The following is a 15,800-nucleotide window of genomic DNA, read 5'->3' on the forward strand; positions in this document are numbered from 1 at the left end:
ACAGGCAACTTATATGTTTAATGAGTTTAGTCAAGGCAGACATTACGTATCTTTGATCTTAGCAATACAGTATTCGGTATATGGATGCAATACAATGGATTCAATTAGACCTCGATTTATATCCTTTTCCTTTTACAGGAAAGGGATAGACTTATTACCAGTATGTATGACTTAGCCTTTCCTTACGACTGAGTCAATGGTGGAATAGAAACCCTGACATATAGCTGTTTAGTTAAGGCAAAATTTGTGAGATGGGTTCTTAAAATGGATTGCAAAATCTTGAATGAGAATCATAGCTTCCTTTGTTGAATGTCGTTACGCATTGCTGGTCTGTCGTACTCCAGCATTCAGTAATTATGATTTTGGGTTTTATGCATTTTATTTTTAATTTAAAGTCTGGTTCTGGTTTGTCTGACAGTTAATTCAGAATATGCAATTCTCATTTCCTTCAGTCCTCCAGCATACTTGACCATTTCTCTCTTGGCTATTTGAGTAGAGTAGCTGGCAACTGGTGACCAACTGCTTTCATTCATTTGGAGGAGGAAGCAACCCCAATGGAAACATCTGGATTTTGCAGAGGAAAGATCTGCAATGGCATTTTACTGAATGGAAATTAAATCATGTAAATCATGTCAAGGATTGTCCCTGGTCTTACAGAGGGGAAATAGAACCTTCTAAAGTTAAGGCAGTGCCTGCTTACTTACTGAAAACCTCTGTGAATTTTGCAAATGTTAGTTACCCACATAAACTGATCATAAGGGAAAATAATGGCAGTTGGCATATGGAACATTTCTTCCTTTCAAATGAAGATCAATAAAACTTGTTCCATTTAAAGAATCGGGGGAATCCCAGTGTGAGGGAAAGGAAAGACACTGCATCTTCGTTGGAGGGAAAAAATATGATTCAATCAAGAATTTAGAATAAGAAATTTATGCTCAGCATTGACCTGCGTTGTTATGATTGAAAGTAGGACAAAATACTTTTGTTTTGATAGAAAAAGGTACAGTCAAATCCCTGTGCTCTTGGCTTGGAAACTTACTGGTGATACTTCAAAATGACCAAGGTGTTCATGTAGCAATAGGATGGGTTCAGCTCTCCCTTTCTCCATCTCCTGTTACAGTGAACTGGAAAAACTTGTTGTTTGGAATGACGGAGGTTTGACATTAGAAAGGAGAAACAGTCGAAAATGAGAACATATAAGGTCAAGACAGCAGTAATTAGAAAGGTTATAATATTTCCTAGCTTCACGCAAAGGTTTTGTATTTAATCCATTAATCCAAAGACATGAATTTTTTTTCTCTATTTTCCTTTTTTTTTCAAAGGTCGGTAGTGGGGAAGAGGATATAGAATTACTTCCAATTGTTTCCTCTGAAATGAAAGATAAAAATTTTTACTTAAAGGCTAAAGTTTAATGGAATTGAAGGGCTTCAGACAGTGGAATCCATATTTATTGGACATCTTCAGGGCATTCAGACTTCTGAGTTCAAGTTGGCTTTTGTTTTACTCTGGGAAAATCAAGTGTATAGGATTTGGGTTTTTTCTACTTTTTTTCCCCGCCATGTAGAAAGGGATTTTCATGGCTAGGGAAAGCAGTTTTTGAGAGAAATTGTTCTCATCCAAATAGAACTGGCGAGTAGCCAAAAATGTGCTGGTTCTTCATTGGGTGTGAATTTTAATTTCCAGACAGCTCCTTTTAGTGTTTGTTCGCATGGACTTTGCTTCTCTCATCGCAACAGTGAACAGAGGATGTGAGCAAGCTCCCAGTGCCAAAGGTAGAATCTACAGGCTCAGCCTCCAATCCCAGCCCCTCAGGTATGTTACAGGGAGGGACTTTCCTCTTCTCTGGCTTTCCTGCTCTACCTGGGAGGTGGAGGCCCATTGGACGTGCAGCTTGCCCACAGCTTTCAAAGTCCTTGCTCATCTGTCTGGGCAGATGAAAGCCAGGCTACTCAGCATGCAGATGGTGGTGCAGATTGCCCTACAGCTGAAAAATGATAAGAAGATTTTTACTTGGCTGGCTAGACACTTCTTTACCCTCCTGTGACTAAAAAGCCCCCACGTTTTTTCCTTTAAACTCATTGTCATTCATGCAACAGTGTTAATTCTGCTCATATTTTAAAGTATCAAGTGTTTTTCCCTAGCAACAAGATTTTTCTTGTAAATGACAGATGGGACATAGGAGCAGGGTGGGGCAGGGTGAAAATGTATATTTCTTGTAATACTGTTCAATGACAGTCTTTACAGCCCTGGTGCTAAAATAATATTACTGACTATTTATTTTAAGTAAGATTCCCTTATGTGATAAACAAATTCGACTTATAAAATTGGTTCTTAAATTGACACACATGATATTATGTTTTAGATGTACAGATAATTTGTAGCTCACATATCTAAGTTCTGTATCATCATGCCGGAATAATTTGCCTAAAATATTCCTTAATAAAAGGCATGCACTTGAAGGTGGGCTCCAAAATCTATGGCACGGTACTTTAAAACCCTGTTTGCATTTTGTCTGTTCCTTTAAAGGGCTTCCGTATTGTCTCAGGCTCCCCTGGAAATGCAGTAAGGATTCGCATCACATCTCCGTTGCCATGGCAACAGCAGCCTTTCCCATAATGAGCTGCATCATCTGAACTGATGTCACAGCATCATGCAGCAGGTCACACAAGGCACCTCCTAGTATTGCATCTTACAGATGCCGTAAACATCAAAAGAGGATGATTTGAACAGGACATGGTAAGTGCAAAATGCTGTGCTGTTTTTAATTGCATCATTATTTTTCCTTGTTTTATGAGGCTTTCCTAATATAAGAATGTGTGGGTTTTGCCTTGTGAAAATCTTTGTGAAGAAAGATGCTGCATGCTTAAATATCATTTTTCAGACAGAGAGGCTAAGACAAAGGCCTACAGAAAACACATTCAACCTGACTTGACAGCATTTGTGATAATGCCCTGATGATTTGAAGAGAGGATATTCAAATTTCACAATCCAATTAAAGTTGCTGCAGTCTGATTGCTTAAATGGAAAGAATAGCTGTTTTCAGTTATAATGCCATAAACATAGCTTCTTCCTTTCCCTATCTCTTTATTTAAGCATTCCTATAATGTGTAGCTTTTCTTTCAACCTATTTTATTTCAATAACATGAATATCACTTATTTGCTTTAATTGGCCTTCCATAACGTGATAGTGCTGAAAATACTTTGCAGACCGACGCTGAACAAGCGACCAGAACAGTATTGATTTTAGAGATGGTTCAGTACTATCCTATGTCTGTTGGTATTCTTAAAAAAGCAAAATATTGCTACAATTATCAAACAATAACCAGGTATTTTGAGAGTACAGTAGGTTTCAGCTTTTCCACTGACTTTCTTTCAATCTGTTTTTCGTTTTTTTTTTGTAACAGTAATATTTATTTAGTGGATTTTAGATCTGTCTTTTGCTGAAAGGAAAACAAGTTTCTTTTTTTTTTTTGCTGCTGCAACTGCAGTAAAAGCTGTAGCTAAAGATTCAGGCATTCTGAGGGATTTTGTTATGAATAAGAAAATTACAGGAATAATTATAAAGGCTTCCACCTCTAACATAGGAAGAAAATACCTGTCTTTTATATTTAGCGAGACGGCTAAATTCATGTCTATAATATTTAGCAATTCTTTACAGTGTCCAATATTTGTTTATTTTGTATTAAAGTCTTGCTTATGGAGGCCAGGATAATTTTGCTTAACTTTGAGTTAATCTTGCTGAATGCTATACAACAACATTAATTGTTTGATTTTTATATGTTTAAAAGATTCAATCTTTCAGCTACTTGCTATGAGAAGGAAAGAAAAGACCAGACACATGTCATTTTAATTGATCAATATGTCCACTAGGAATTAGGGAGTGGTCTCTGGCTCTGTTCTCTCTGTGTAGTTCCTATTTCAGAAGTGCAGCAAGAAAAAATAGCAACCACTAATGTTGTAGTGGTGCCTATATTTCTCATAGTTTTTAGTCCCTTATACTTGACAAAGTATAGAGTAGTAAATATAATGAGATTTAACTCTGTTTATATAGATGAATGCGATGGTCTTTTCTGGCACAAGCTGGAATGGAGATCCTATATCTTAATTACACAGTCTATAAAGCCTCATAGATGCTTTTTTTTCAGCATAGTCTGGGTACATTTGTTGGATTTTTTTCCTACTGCAAAAGACAAAGCAGATGACCATAAATGAACATTAGAATGATGTGGGTTTATTTATTTGTGATGCATTTGGCAGCATGAAAGAAGGGGTCTCCTGCGCTTGCTCTGCTCTCCTTAGGCAAACTCGGAAGGTATGAGTTAGCAAGAGGAAGGGAGGGAGGGCGGGACAGCTGATGTCTGGCTCGTGTCAGGATTAGAGATGTTATGGGAGCTGCGGAGGAATGCATTTAACTTGCAACTTTAGGGACCATCAAAGAACAGTTAATAAGGCTTGAGCGTAAGACATATGTTTTAATATTAAACTTTATTAATAATAATGTATTTTGTCAGATTTTGCAAGTGACCTGATTACCACTACAATTTCTCAGACTAGAGTTGAAAATGAGGGGAAACACGTTGGGGAAAACCAACAACTTTTGACAGTATTGATGGAGAGATGACCTGCTATGAAGTCCCCATGGCAGATTTTTTTTGTTTTTTCTAATAACTAGAACACAAATCATGTTGTTTTTCAAACAATTTTTCTTTTCCGGTTCTTGTTACTCTCTATTCCACACCCTTCTCACAGCACGGTTTGCCCTGGGAAACACACCCTAAGAATGGAACTGTGGTGACAGTGCTTGTTTCTCGGTGAACATCTTGGCTATTTCTGACTCTGGCTGAACGCTTTGACTGTAGAACACTTGCGTGAGTTTTTGTATGGGTCCAAGTGTTTCACTGGAGTCTGTATGTGAGGATACGGCAGAGCATGGAGTGATGACGAGGGTCTTGCTGTAAAAAAGCAAGCCTGATTGCCTGAGTCAGAGCATGACTTGAACGTAGAAATGCTACAGATGTAATACAATTTTGCTTACTGTTGAGGCAGTTTTGTAATTGGTGCAATTATACGTAAGACAGTGTCGCACAGTAGTTTTGTTCTACAGCTGGTTTTATTCATCATTTCTGAAGGCAATATGTTTTGTAAATACACGTATTCATCTCCAAAGAAGCTGAATTCGGACACTTACTCTGGAGGCTGGTGTTCTCTATATGCAGTTTCATACCGATGTGTAGTTGGAGATGGGTATATACTAGTGAGCTGAAAGGATGTTGCTGTTGGCTTGCTAAAGGATTTTATATCATCAATTAAATAGGTTCTTCATGGCTTAGTGCTGAACAGAGAGAAAAAAACCAAGCTTGATTGCTCCCGAAACAACTGTGGGAATTGATGAAAAAAAACCTGAGTCCAGCAATGGAATTTGGTCCAATTTTAACACTGTGGATTTTTTTTGTCAAGGCAAAGCCTTCTGAGAGTGGATCAGAACACGTCCTCTGTAGAAGGAAGCTTTTTCTTCCTAAGCAGCATAGGAGGGAAACTTTATTTTCTGTAGGTTGTGTCACAGTAGAACAGTGGTGGGTGGATGTTCCGTCCCTTCCCAACCCCAACGGGTCTGGAATGGGTCTATGTCCAGGAACTCCTCCTTGGAAAGTCAAGTCAAAGGAGCCCTCTTTATAAGAAGTCCTCAGGCATTGGTTAGAACCGGTGGCATTTCCAAAAATACAGGCGAAATATTTCCTTCAAAATATCTAAGGAACTGAAAATAATTTAAAAAATCCTATGCCATTTTGTAATTTACTTGCACCCCTGTGTTAAAATCAGTATTGTGCAATGAAAGAAATTTTGACAGAATTCTGGGCTCAGTGTTTGTGTGTGTACCTGCGCTGAGCGCTGCTGGTGTCAGGAAGAGGTAGTTGGACAAAACCTCTGAAGTTCCAGATCTGTATTTAAAAGAAAGAAGATTTATATGTATCAAATGATACTCTGTTTTACTTTTGAAATTGTATATTTATGTTTTTTATTGTAAGCATAGCCTGTGGTATATAATGAATTATCTGCATGTTAATGAGATGGTTTACTGGTATTACTAGGATAAAATACACGAATGCAAAGATAGCGTCAAAGGATCATCTTGCAACCAGGTCATGTCTGAATACTAACATATCCGTGGACTGGAGGGGAAGAAGGTATCCTTTGTTTTGCCCTTTCGATTAAAACAGCCACTTACTAAAGCAGGTTTCAGCTACAGAAAACAGAAGTGGTATATGTTACTCCTATAATGAGTGACTTGGGCTGGGCCAAATCTTTCCTGCCACAGGATGAGAAGGAGCAAAAGGAAAAGCTGAGCTGGATGGAGAGCCAGGAGGAGTCTAAATTGCTGCTTTATGCAGTTGGGGAGCAGGATGTACAGTGGATGGAAGTGGCAGTGGTAACCATATCTGACATCAGTGCCGTGATCCAGAACTCTCCTGAAGAGGCAGCTGCCACCCTGGACTTCTCAGCTTCTGCAGGCTTTGGCATAGGGAAAGAGAGATCTCAGCTACGTTCCTAATCCTAACAAGTTCTTGCTGTAAGCATTTTCTATTTTATCCATCCTTGAAGCTCCCTGTTCCTTCTTTACTGAGCAGGAATGTATGCCTTTTAATCAGTTATCTTGTACAAAGGCCCATGGAATATTTTCTTTCTCATCTCTGGTTTTTTATATAACATTTTCTAGTGATTTTTTTTTTTTTCAAAGCATCTATCTCCACTTCACACTAATCAAGTTAAGCCAAAAAGATGCATAATATAAACCCCTCAGCTGGCTTGGTGTAGTCAGAATAGTTTTAACTACATGAATACTCATGCTATGTGTGTCATATACATGTATGTATGTCATGTGCTATGTATGCACACATATGTATGTGTATATATATCACATCAGAAGGATCATCATAAAAATCACTCTTTAGAAGTATCAGAATGTGCTTTCCTGAACCAAAAGGTTTCTTATTTTTAAAATGCTTTCAAAAAGCTTTGCTTCATGAGAAAAAGAGATGGCAATAAAGGAAAAAAACCCAATCCAGTTAGCTCTTACCTTCCTGTTTTGTGATGAAACTACAGGTTTCAAATAGCTGTACTCTTGGGTACTTTGAAACCCAGCAAGGCTGACTCAGCATTTCATCCCTCCAAGGTCAAAAAATTCAGCTCGGTGCAGTTTACAGCGTCTGGCACACTCACACAAGATATTTAAAGCCAGGAAGGTTCTCTGCTCTGTGGGAATGCTCAGTTCTCATGGCGCATCTTAGGTGCAGGCGTGCCCTGGCAGCCTTGGCCAAAATGCTCTCGCCACCTGCTTCTCTCCCAGTATTCCATCCCAGTGCCAAGCAAGGAGGGACTTCCTCTCAACTGGTGAAAGAACATCTTCAAAGGCACCTGGAAGCAGATATAGCTTGTAAACTTAAGTTAAGTGTTCTCCAGCCCGAAGGGGATAATCATTGTGTCCTGCGGAGAGTGTCAGTCTCAAAGTTAAAGGTGGAGGATGAGCACCGTGAAACGTAATGATGCTCTTAACTTTGCCAGATAAGTGGTTTCTGCGACTTTTAAGAGCACCCAGGACAAGTAGTCAGCTCTCTGGGCGACCGATTGTTTTACCAAGTGAGGCTTTAAAAAAGGTGCTGTGCAAGAGGAATCACAGGAGCTTCCATGTAGCAGTTGGACTTCTATGACGCTGAGTGCAGGCACAGAAAGGCCTGACCCGAACACTGCTGGTGTACCGAGTCCAATTACATGGTCTTAGACACCACGTACACTAAGCAGATAGCCGAAATGTTCTCTCTCTTTGGCAAAGGGTTCTTTGAAGTGACTTCTACAAGGAAACAGCTCAGTAAAATAGATTTCCTAGCCCCCGTGGTACAGTGTCTTGTGGGAGCTGACACACTTAAAAAGATGGCTTTTGTTAGTATTGGGTTGTACTAAAAGAAGCCCTACCTATTTTTAGGTGAAGAAGCACCCAACTGCAATAATTAGTTTCAGTCTGTAAATACATTACTTTTGCATCTTTTTCTTTCAAGAGTTGCCCTGTACTGATTGTCTTGCAAACTGGATGTTGTCATAGTTTCAGGGTTAGAATGCAGACATAAAGTTGCTTCATGAGCTGTCGAAGAATAATATTATTTTTTTACCAACTCAGTGTGTGGATAAGGTAAAGGATATCTATATTGGAATATAAAGTAAGTCTCTTTTTCTTTTTTTTTCTCTGTAACATTTCATGGTATTATTTCTGGACTAAAAGCTTGTAGTCAAGTCTCTATTTCAGTCTTAAAATGCATGCCACCTAACCACCACAACTCCTCTGTGCATACTATGTAAACTTGCATTTCTTGTTTTCAGTTCTTGCTCAATTCTATCAGGTATTGACTTCCTCTGTGTCTTAGGTGTTTCTCCCAGCTTTCTGTTCCTGAATGTTGAGCGTGATTGTTGTCTTCTACCAAGTTGTCCTTCTTTTCTTATTTAAATCCTTTAGAAAAAAGTTATATTTCCTCTGGTGAGTCTCTAAAGAGAGGGATTTCAGGATTATTACTATCTTTTAAAATAACGAAACAATTCTGAGATCTCTACCAAAGTTTGTATGGGACTCTTAAAGTGTTAGGGACTGTACAAATACCTGAGAAATGGTGAAGTCTTTCCTGACAAGTTTGCATTAATTTTCAGTTTAAATTGAGATAAGAAGCTACTTTCCTTATTTTTCCTAAATATTCCTCATAAAGATTAAGTAACATGCCCAAGTTTTTTGGAAAACCTTTGGGAAAAATTGTTATTTTTCTTATTGCTTATATGGTACCTGAAAAAGAACATATTCTTTTGTCTTTGTACTTTCGTGTTTGTGCTTCTGTGCTTGTTTTCTGAGGTTGGTTGTTTTTTTCTTCACTGTGGTTTTATTGGTTAGAGCTTGTATTGGAGATCCATGAAATGTCAAGGTCTTTAGGGGAAAAAAATGATTGTTACCTGCCATAGGTTAGGTTGCAACTTAACACAGTGACCTCGGGAATGTTCTGGTCTTTCAAAAAATGAGGATCTGCTTGTGAACCATTTTTAGGTAAACGTTGACTGTACTATTTAAAATGAAACAAAAAATAAAAATCTTAACTGATGGAAGCTGGATTTTATATGCTTAGTTGGCAACAGAAAGGAAGAAGTTCTGTGCACTTCGTAGTTTTAGAAGTATTAAAACAGACTTGATAAGTGCTTGTCCTTTGTTTGACAGATTGCTGTGATAGAATATCCACTGCCAAGGGAGTTGATTTAAGAAAATATTTCTGCAAAATTGATTTTAAAGAAAGAAAACAACTTACCTGCTTACTGAAGTATTATGCTCATTACATAGGAAATTGGAAAGTAAGGATAAATGCCTGGCTTGCACTACAGTGTACAACCTTAGGTTCTTCTAAGTGAACCTACCAAGAAATAGCATTTAACAGGTGACTTGTATTGCATTTTTGCCCTTTCAGTAAACACGATTCAATAAACAAAGATTTTTGACAGGTATTTAGTTGATAGAGGCTGATAGAACTCATGCAGTGAACACAAACCAAACATAAAGAAGCCAGATATTGTCAAGTCTGAGGGCTGCGTAAGGTTGTTTTTAAACTGATGTTGCAAGACAAGCCTTAGAGAAACTAAAATAAAATGCTAGTTAGCAATGACAAAACCAATGAAATACTTTTCTCAACATTTAGGTTTTGTCAGGAAAAGCTGCACTTCGGAATTGAGTGCTGTTCACAGAATAATAGGGGTCTATCGAGAATGTTTTCAAATGAGGGTGTCTTTCAAAGCTGTTGCATGTAGCTACTCCAGGCTGCTTACTGTTTCAAGTGGGTTAGATCATATTCAGAAGCAGCTTTTCCTGCTGAGGAGGCTAATTCTCTGGTCAAGGCACTTTTGTACTAGCACATGTACTAGCACATATCCTTACTATACTTCAAGCTGGTCTCCTGAAACATACTGTATTTTGTTAGAATAATAAATCATATTTTGATTTCCACAACAAAGCTCAACCAAACCCCATAGCTTCAGCTGGAAAAGGCTGCTGTCTGGTGGATTTCAACACATCTAGTCTGTGTTGCTAAGGCAGTGACACAGCAGATATGTGAGTTGCCATTTTAAGGGTGAGCTACTAAAATAGGCGCGGTATATTTTATAGATCCTTAATGTGTCATCTAGTCTTATTCCTTCTCGAAACTTCATCGTGGCATTTTGCTAGGTCATTAGCAAGAACATCCCTGTTTAATTTTGTTGCCATTATGCACAGATACTTCAGAAAATAATCAGGGGATTTTCGGATGTCTTGTATCCGGAGAAGGTGGAGTCCAAATATGATCTATGCATGATGCAGGAACAGGCAATGCATTAACAACGATGACTGTTCTTTCGCAAAAAACCAATTTTGCACCTCTTTGAAATGCAATACTCTTTAAAGTAAACCTTTTAAATTAGCAGAGACGTGGTTTTCTATTTCTGTGAATTATGTAGGAAACTTCTTAGTTATTCTTTTTATTCAGCTTCATTATACCATTTTGAGTTAGATTGGAACTTGAGTGGTCTCACCTATGTGATATCTAAAATCTAAAAAGATTTTTTTTCTAAAAGAAGGAAACTAATCTTTAGGATTTTTCACAGAATCATTTAGATTGGAAAAGACCTTTAAGATCATCAAGTCCAACCATAAACCTAGCACTGCCAGGTACACCACTAAGCCATGTCCCTAAGCGCCACATCTACATGACTTTTAAATGCCTCCAGGGATGGTGAGTCCACCACTTCCCTGGGCAGCCTGTTCCAATGCTTTATAACCCTTCCAGTGAAGAAATTTTTCATAATATCCAACTGGTGCAACTAGAGGCCATTTCCTCTCTTTCTGTTGCTTGTTACTTATGTGAAGAGATCAACACTGGACTCGCTACAACCACCTTTCAGATAGATGTAAAGTGCAATAAGGTATCCTTTCAGCCTCCTTTTCTCTAGACTAAATAGCCCCAGTTCCCTCAGCTGTTCTTTACAAGACTTCTGCTCTAGACTATTCACCAGCTTCTTTGCCCTTGACACGCTCCAGCAGCTCGATGTCCTTCACATAGTGTGGGACTCAAAACTGAACACAGTATTTGAGGTGCAGCCCCACCAGTGCTGAGTACAGGAGGACAGTCACACCCCTGGTCCTGGTGGCCACACTATTTTGATACAAGTGAGGATGCTAATTAGCTTTCTTGGTCACCTGGACACACTGCTGGCTGATATTCAGCTGGCTGTCAATGAGCACCCCCAGGTCCGTTTCCACTGGGTGGCTTTCCATCCACTCTTCCCCAAGCCTGTAACGTTGCATGGGGTTGTTGTCACCCAAGTTGTCACCCAAGTGTTGTCACCCAAGGCCTGGAACTTGGCCTTGTTGGACCTCATACAAATGACCTCAGCCTATCCATCCAATCTGTCCAGATCTCTCTGTAGAGCCTTCCTTCCCTCAAGGAGACTGACACCCCTGCCCCCGGTGGCATTGTCTGCAGACTTACTGAAGGTACAGTCAATCCCCTTCTCCAGATCATCCATAAAGATATTAAACAGAACTGTCCCCAGCACCGAGCCCAGGGCAGCACCACTGGTGATCAGCCACCAACTGGATTTAATTCCATTCACCACGACTCGTTGGGGCCAGCCATCCAGCCAGTTTTTTACCTGGTGAAGAATACACCTATCCAAGCCACACACAACCAGTTTCTTCAGGAGAATGATGGATGTCTGCATCCTGTATAGGCTATATGGCCTGAGCCATAATTTAGAAGCTCAGACACTTTCAATCTATTTTAAAGTGTCCTGGGATAGAGGATTGCACAGCAGAAAACTTACCAAAAGTATGGAAAACTTTGTGGTATTGGCAAAACAAAAATTGCACCACACTGTTGAGGCTGCTTAGCTGAAAATAGAAGCTTAATTCCACAACTAAGTTTGAAAAGCTCAGGCAAATGCCTCTGCTGGCTGAGTCTAAGTGACTTCCATACAGACAAAGAGGCAGCAACACCTGATCTGTAGAGCTTGAAGCAATATGTACACGCCATTCTGCTGTAAAAGAAATTATTCCTTTTCAGGGAATGAAGAGGGGCCCACCAGGCTTTTGCACAAGCTTCAAGGGCTCCGTTCCACAATTGGAGCTTGGTAAGAATTATACTATAAAATGATGCTTTCTCAGTCATTGCTGATTCATTAAAACACCTGTTGTTGATCTTCTTTAAACTTTTTTTGCTCAGCTTTTGTTCGGGGAGCAGACAACCCAAACCAGCTAATGACTGATGGATACGCATTAAAATGAGGTGTAAGATAACACAGGGCTAACAGATGTTCTGGATTAGGCACACCACTGGGTTCTGGAGATGTCACTCTTTCCTATATAATAAATATTTATTAATAGAAACCAGAATAGCTTTAAATGTCAAGTGACCTAAGGATGTATATTTCCAGTTCATGGGCCAATAGCTCAGGGAAGAGGAGCAAGGCAAGAAAGGTACTTTATCAGCAATCAAGAGTAAAAATAGCCTCCACAATTAACTTGTATTGTTTTCTGATTCCCAATACAATTTAGAATCCATTTCAGTTTATTCTTCCCTAGACCTGCACACTGGCATGTGGCTTTAATTCTTGTGTTTATCCATTGAACTGTTAAAAAAATAGTCTAAGGTTGTGCATAATAAGTAAATAAATCAAGCTAGTATATTAAACTCAGCATCTAAAAGTAATGTTATACATATTTAAATTCCTTGAACTTTATTTGAATTAATTACAAATTAAATTGTGTGTTTCTCTGTGGTCTTATTGGGTATTATTTGTTGATGGGATATGAGCTTGTACAGTTGGACCTGATGACCTCAAAGGTCTTTTCCAACCAGTGATTCTATGAGTAGTGGGGTTTTTTTGTATTATTCTCACTAACTGACTAGTACCTCTTGGTTTTAACTGATCCTTAATAAGTTCATACTCTGGACAGCAATTACTTAATCAAATATATGAAGATAAAATAAGGTTCTGTGAAACACTAACTTGTCTGGTGCTTTCATTGGTGTGGGAGAACCATAGGGAAGGCAGAGGTTGCTGGGAACCTCAATAAACTTTCAGTCTGTGAAATGATATTTCCCCTGTCTATATTCAACCTGAAAATTATATATTCTGAAAGTGAAATTTGATAGCATTTGGAGCCAGGCAAATAAGCCACTCTGGTAGGGCTCAGATTTATTTCTTTTTAATTTATTTTCTTTTTCAGCACTATATTCCTAGAATGCAGAAAGCCTCAGGGGTTCTAATTAGCCTCTCTTGGGTTGATTAGTGTTGGGTACTTCAAGATCTTTGATCAATAAAATAACATATCCTGACAGCCTAGTGGAAGGAAATATAGCATTTCACTCTGCCTTGCAGGGAGCCAAGAAAATAATCATTTTGGTAGATAAAATTCTTCTATGAGAAAAAATGCCAGATATATTGAATACTTAGAGGTAGTTATCTCCTGGATCAGGATGCACAGTGCTTTATTCCAGCCTATCAAAGCATTTTACTGGAAGTCAGGAAAGTATGATCTGTGCCATAAGGCTCTGTTTAAACTCTCCTCATCTTACTGAGGGTTCATAACTGCTATCTGTGTATTAAATTAAGCTTTTTTTCTTAAAACAAAAAACCAGGCATTTTTACATCTATAACTTAAAACTATGCACAGAAATGTACTGATGATTAAAAGGCTAAGTAGATCTTTTCTGCTGATCTATGTAGTTCTATGATTGGACAAAATATAAACAAGCATTTCAGTTTTAATTACATATATTTAAAATCTAACTGCATAGAAGAGTTTATATTATTTTCAAAAATGGAAGAGCAATTGGTTGTCAAGAATGACTAGCAAACGAAAAATTAAATGGAATATGGAACGTGTATATTGGAAATGGTTCAAATTTCCTTCTGAAAATTGTTTCGAGTAATCCTAAAGGATCTTCATTTGGAGAACTAAAATACTCAGCAATATACTATTGCAATAGGACTGTTTTTGCGAACTATACAACTATGAATAGATGCATTGTTTGCAATCAACAACCTTCTGAGCTGATTATATTATCAGACAGCATTTGCTACAGTTTGCTTGCAGCGATTTAACAATCTGTTCTAAGATGTGTCTTTAAAATATCACGTATTCAAAGTTAGATTCAAATAGGATGAGACAGGCAATGCTTCAATAACAAAGAAAATGCTGTTCAGTTACCATTTAGAAGATTGGTAAAAGTGTAGATGTTGGTCACATAATCAACCATTTGAAACAAAATTTATTAATCTAGTGGCAACTCTGTGGAGATGAGTGTAGAAGAGCCAAGCAAGGAACCCAGTGTTCCCCATCATTATCAGTCATATGAGAGTCCAGTATTACACTTTTTGGGTGGTAATGCGACACAAATATTTTCTTTTTCTAAAGGGAGGAAAACTATTGTTCTTTTTGATTAAAGAGATTAGAGGAGTAGAAGTGTGGGGATGGGAAGAGAGGCTGATATCTAAGCATTCACTTGACTAGCTTATCAAACGTGTGTGCCAACGACATTAACTCCAAGAAACAAATCTAGAACGTATTGATACACAGCAGGGAAAACTTGATTTAAGAAATGCACAAACAAAACGTGAGATTTTGGGAGTATTTTTGTTTTTAAATAAGAGTGAGGGAGCTAGAACGGTATAACGGTATTTTAACGGCTCCCAGGCTTTGCAATGAGATCATTCCTGCTGCAGCGACTAGAACGAAGACTGTCAGAGTGCTCTTGAGAGCAGTGTAATGCAGTGGCTACTGGAAGAAGGGTCTGCAGCACAGCAGCAGTGGGCGTGCTGCTCAAAGTCAGGTTTAATCTAGTGATGATGGTGCATGCTTATAAACTATGTCTTGGAGCAGCCCAGAATTGTCAGCATAGGGTTAGTCTTGAAGCTGCCCTAGCATTTCTTTTCTTTCATGATAATTCCTCTGCTGTGGTTATTACAGGAATGCCACTGAAATTTGCCTCAGGAGATGGTTAGTTCTTGCTCAGGTCTAACCCTGTTCTTTCTGTTTTCTCATGTTTCACTTCTAATGGAAATATGAACCTGTGGGTCTTATTCAAGGCTTACAGAGTCATTAATAAACTCCAGGCCCAGTACCTTCCTGTGTTGTGTAGGGCTGTTCTCATTTTTTTTTCCTGGTTCTGCCATTTCCCCAAGGGAAGTGTCATCCGGTAAATTGAACAAAGCCAAGCAGAATCCTTGGAAGCAGCAAAACTATTTGAAACGTGTGTGCCTAGTTTGAGATTCAAAGGTTGGGAAAAGGGCTGTGTCTCTGAAAAGATTTGTGAATAAATTGCTCCACAGTTTCCTGCCAAATAATGAAAATGTTATTGGTGTCTTCTGTGAAGTTCAAGTTGCTATTAGAGTTTTACGGAGTGCTAAGGTATATTCTTTGTGCCAGACTGTTGATTGAGATCTGGGCACAAGTAATATTATGCAGGTGGGTTCTAGATTATTTTTTCAAAAGCTAACATGAATTCTTTGCCTTCCTGATTGGTGATAAAATATCTTACAAAATTTAAGTGTTTTATTCTGGCTGCAATTTTTGAAACGTAGCATTAAGCTTTAAAAGGGTAATGAAGTCAAAATTTTCAGGAATTTATCAAGAGCTTTAGAAATGTGTGGCTTTATTTTCTGAAGTGCCAAGGAAGATATGCATGGCCCGAAAGTATGATTTTAAAAAATTGGGGTTTTTTTTTGTGGGGAAGGCTAGAATTTTA

At 38.5% G+C, this 15,800-nt stretch overlaps 1 protein-coding gene across 1 annotated transcript in view; it reads left to right on the plus strand.

Annotated features, from left to right (window-relative positions):
* Positions 1-2,623: 2,623 nt before the first annotated feature.
* The window catches only part of AKAP6 (A-kinase anchoring protein 6), a 273,822-nt gene continuing 260,645 nt past the window's right edge, over positions 2,624-15,800 (plus strand). The window contains exon 1 of the mRNA XM_054067984.1: positions 2,624-2,736. The gene's annotated coding sequence lies outside the window, so the exon portion shown is untranslated. The remainder of the gene's footprint in view (positions 2,737-15,800) is intronic.

This window comes from Cuculus canorus, chromosome 5, assembly GCF_017976375.1.
Source record: "Cuculus canorus isolate bCucCan1 chromosome 5, bCucCan1.pri, whole genome shotgun sequence".
Classification (NCBI taxonomy): domain Eukaryota; kingdom Metazoa; phylum Chordata; class Aves; order Cuculiformes; family Cuculidae; genus Cuculus; species Cuculus canorus.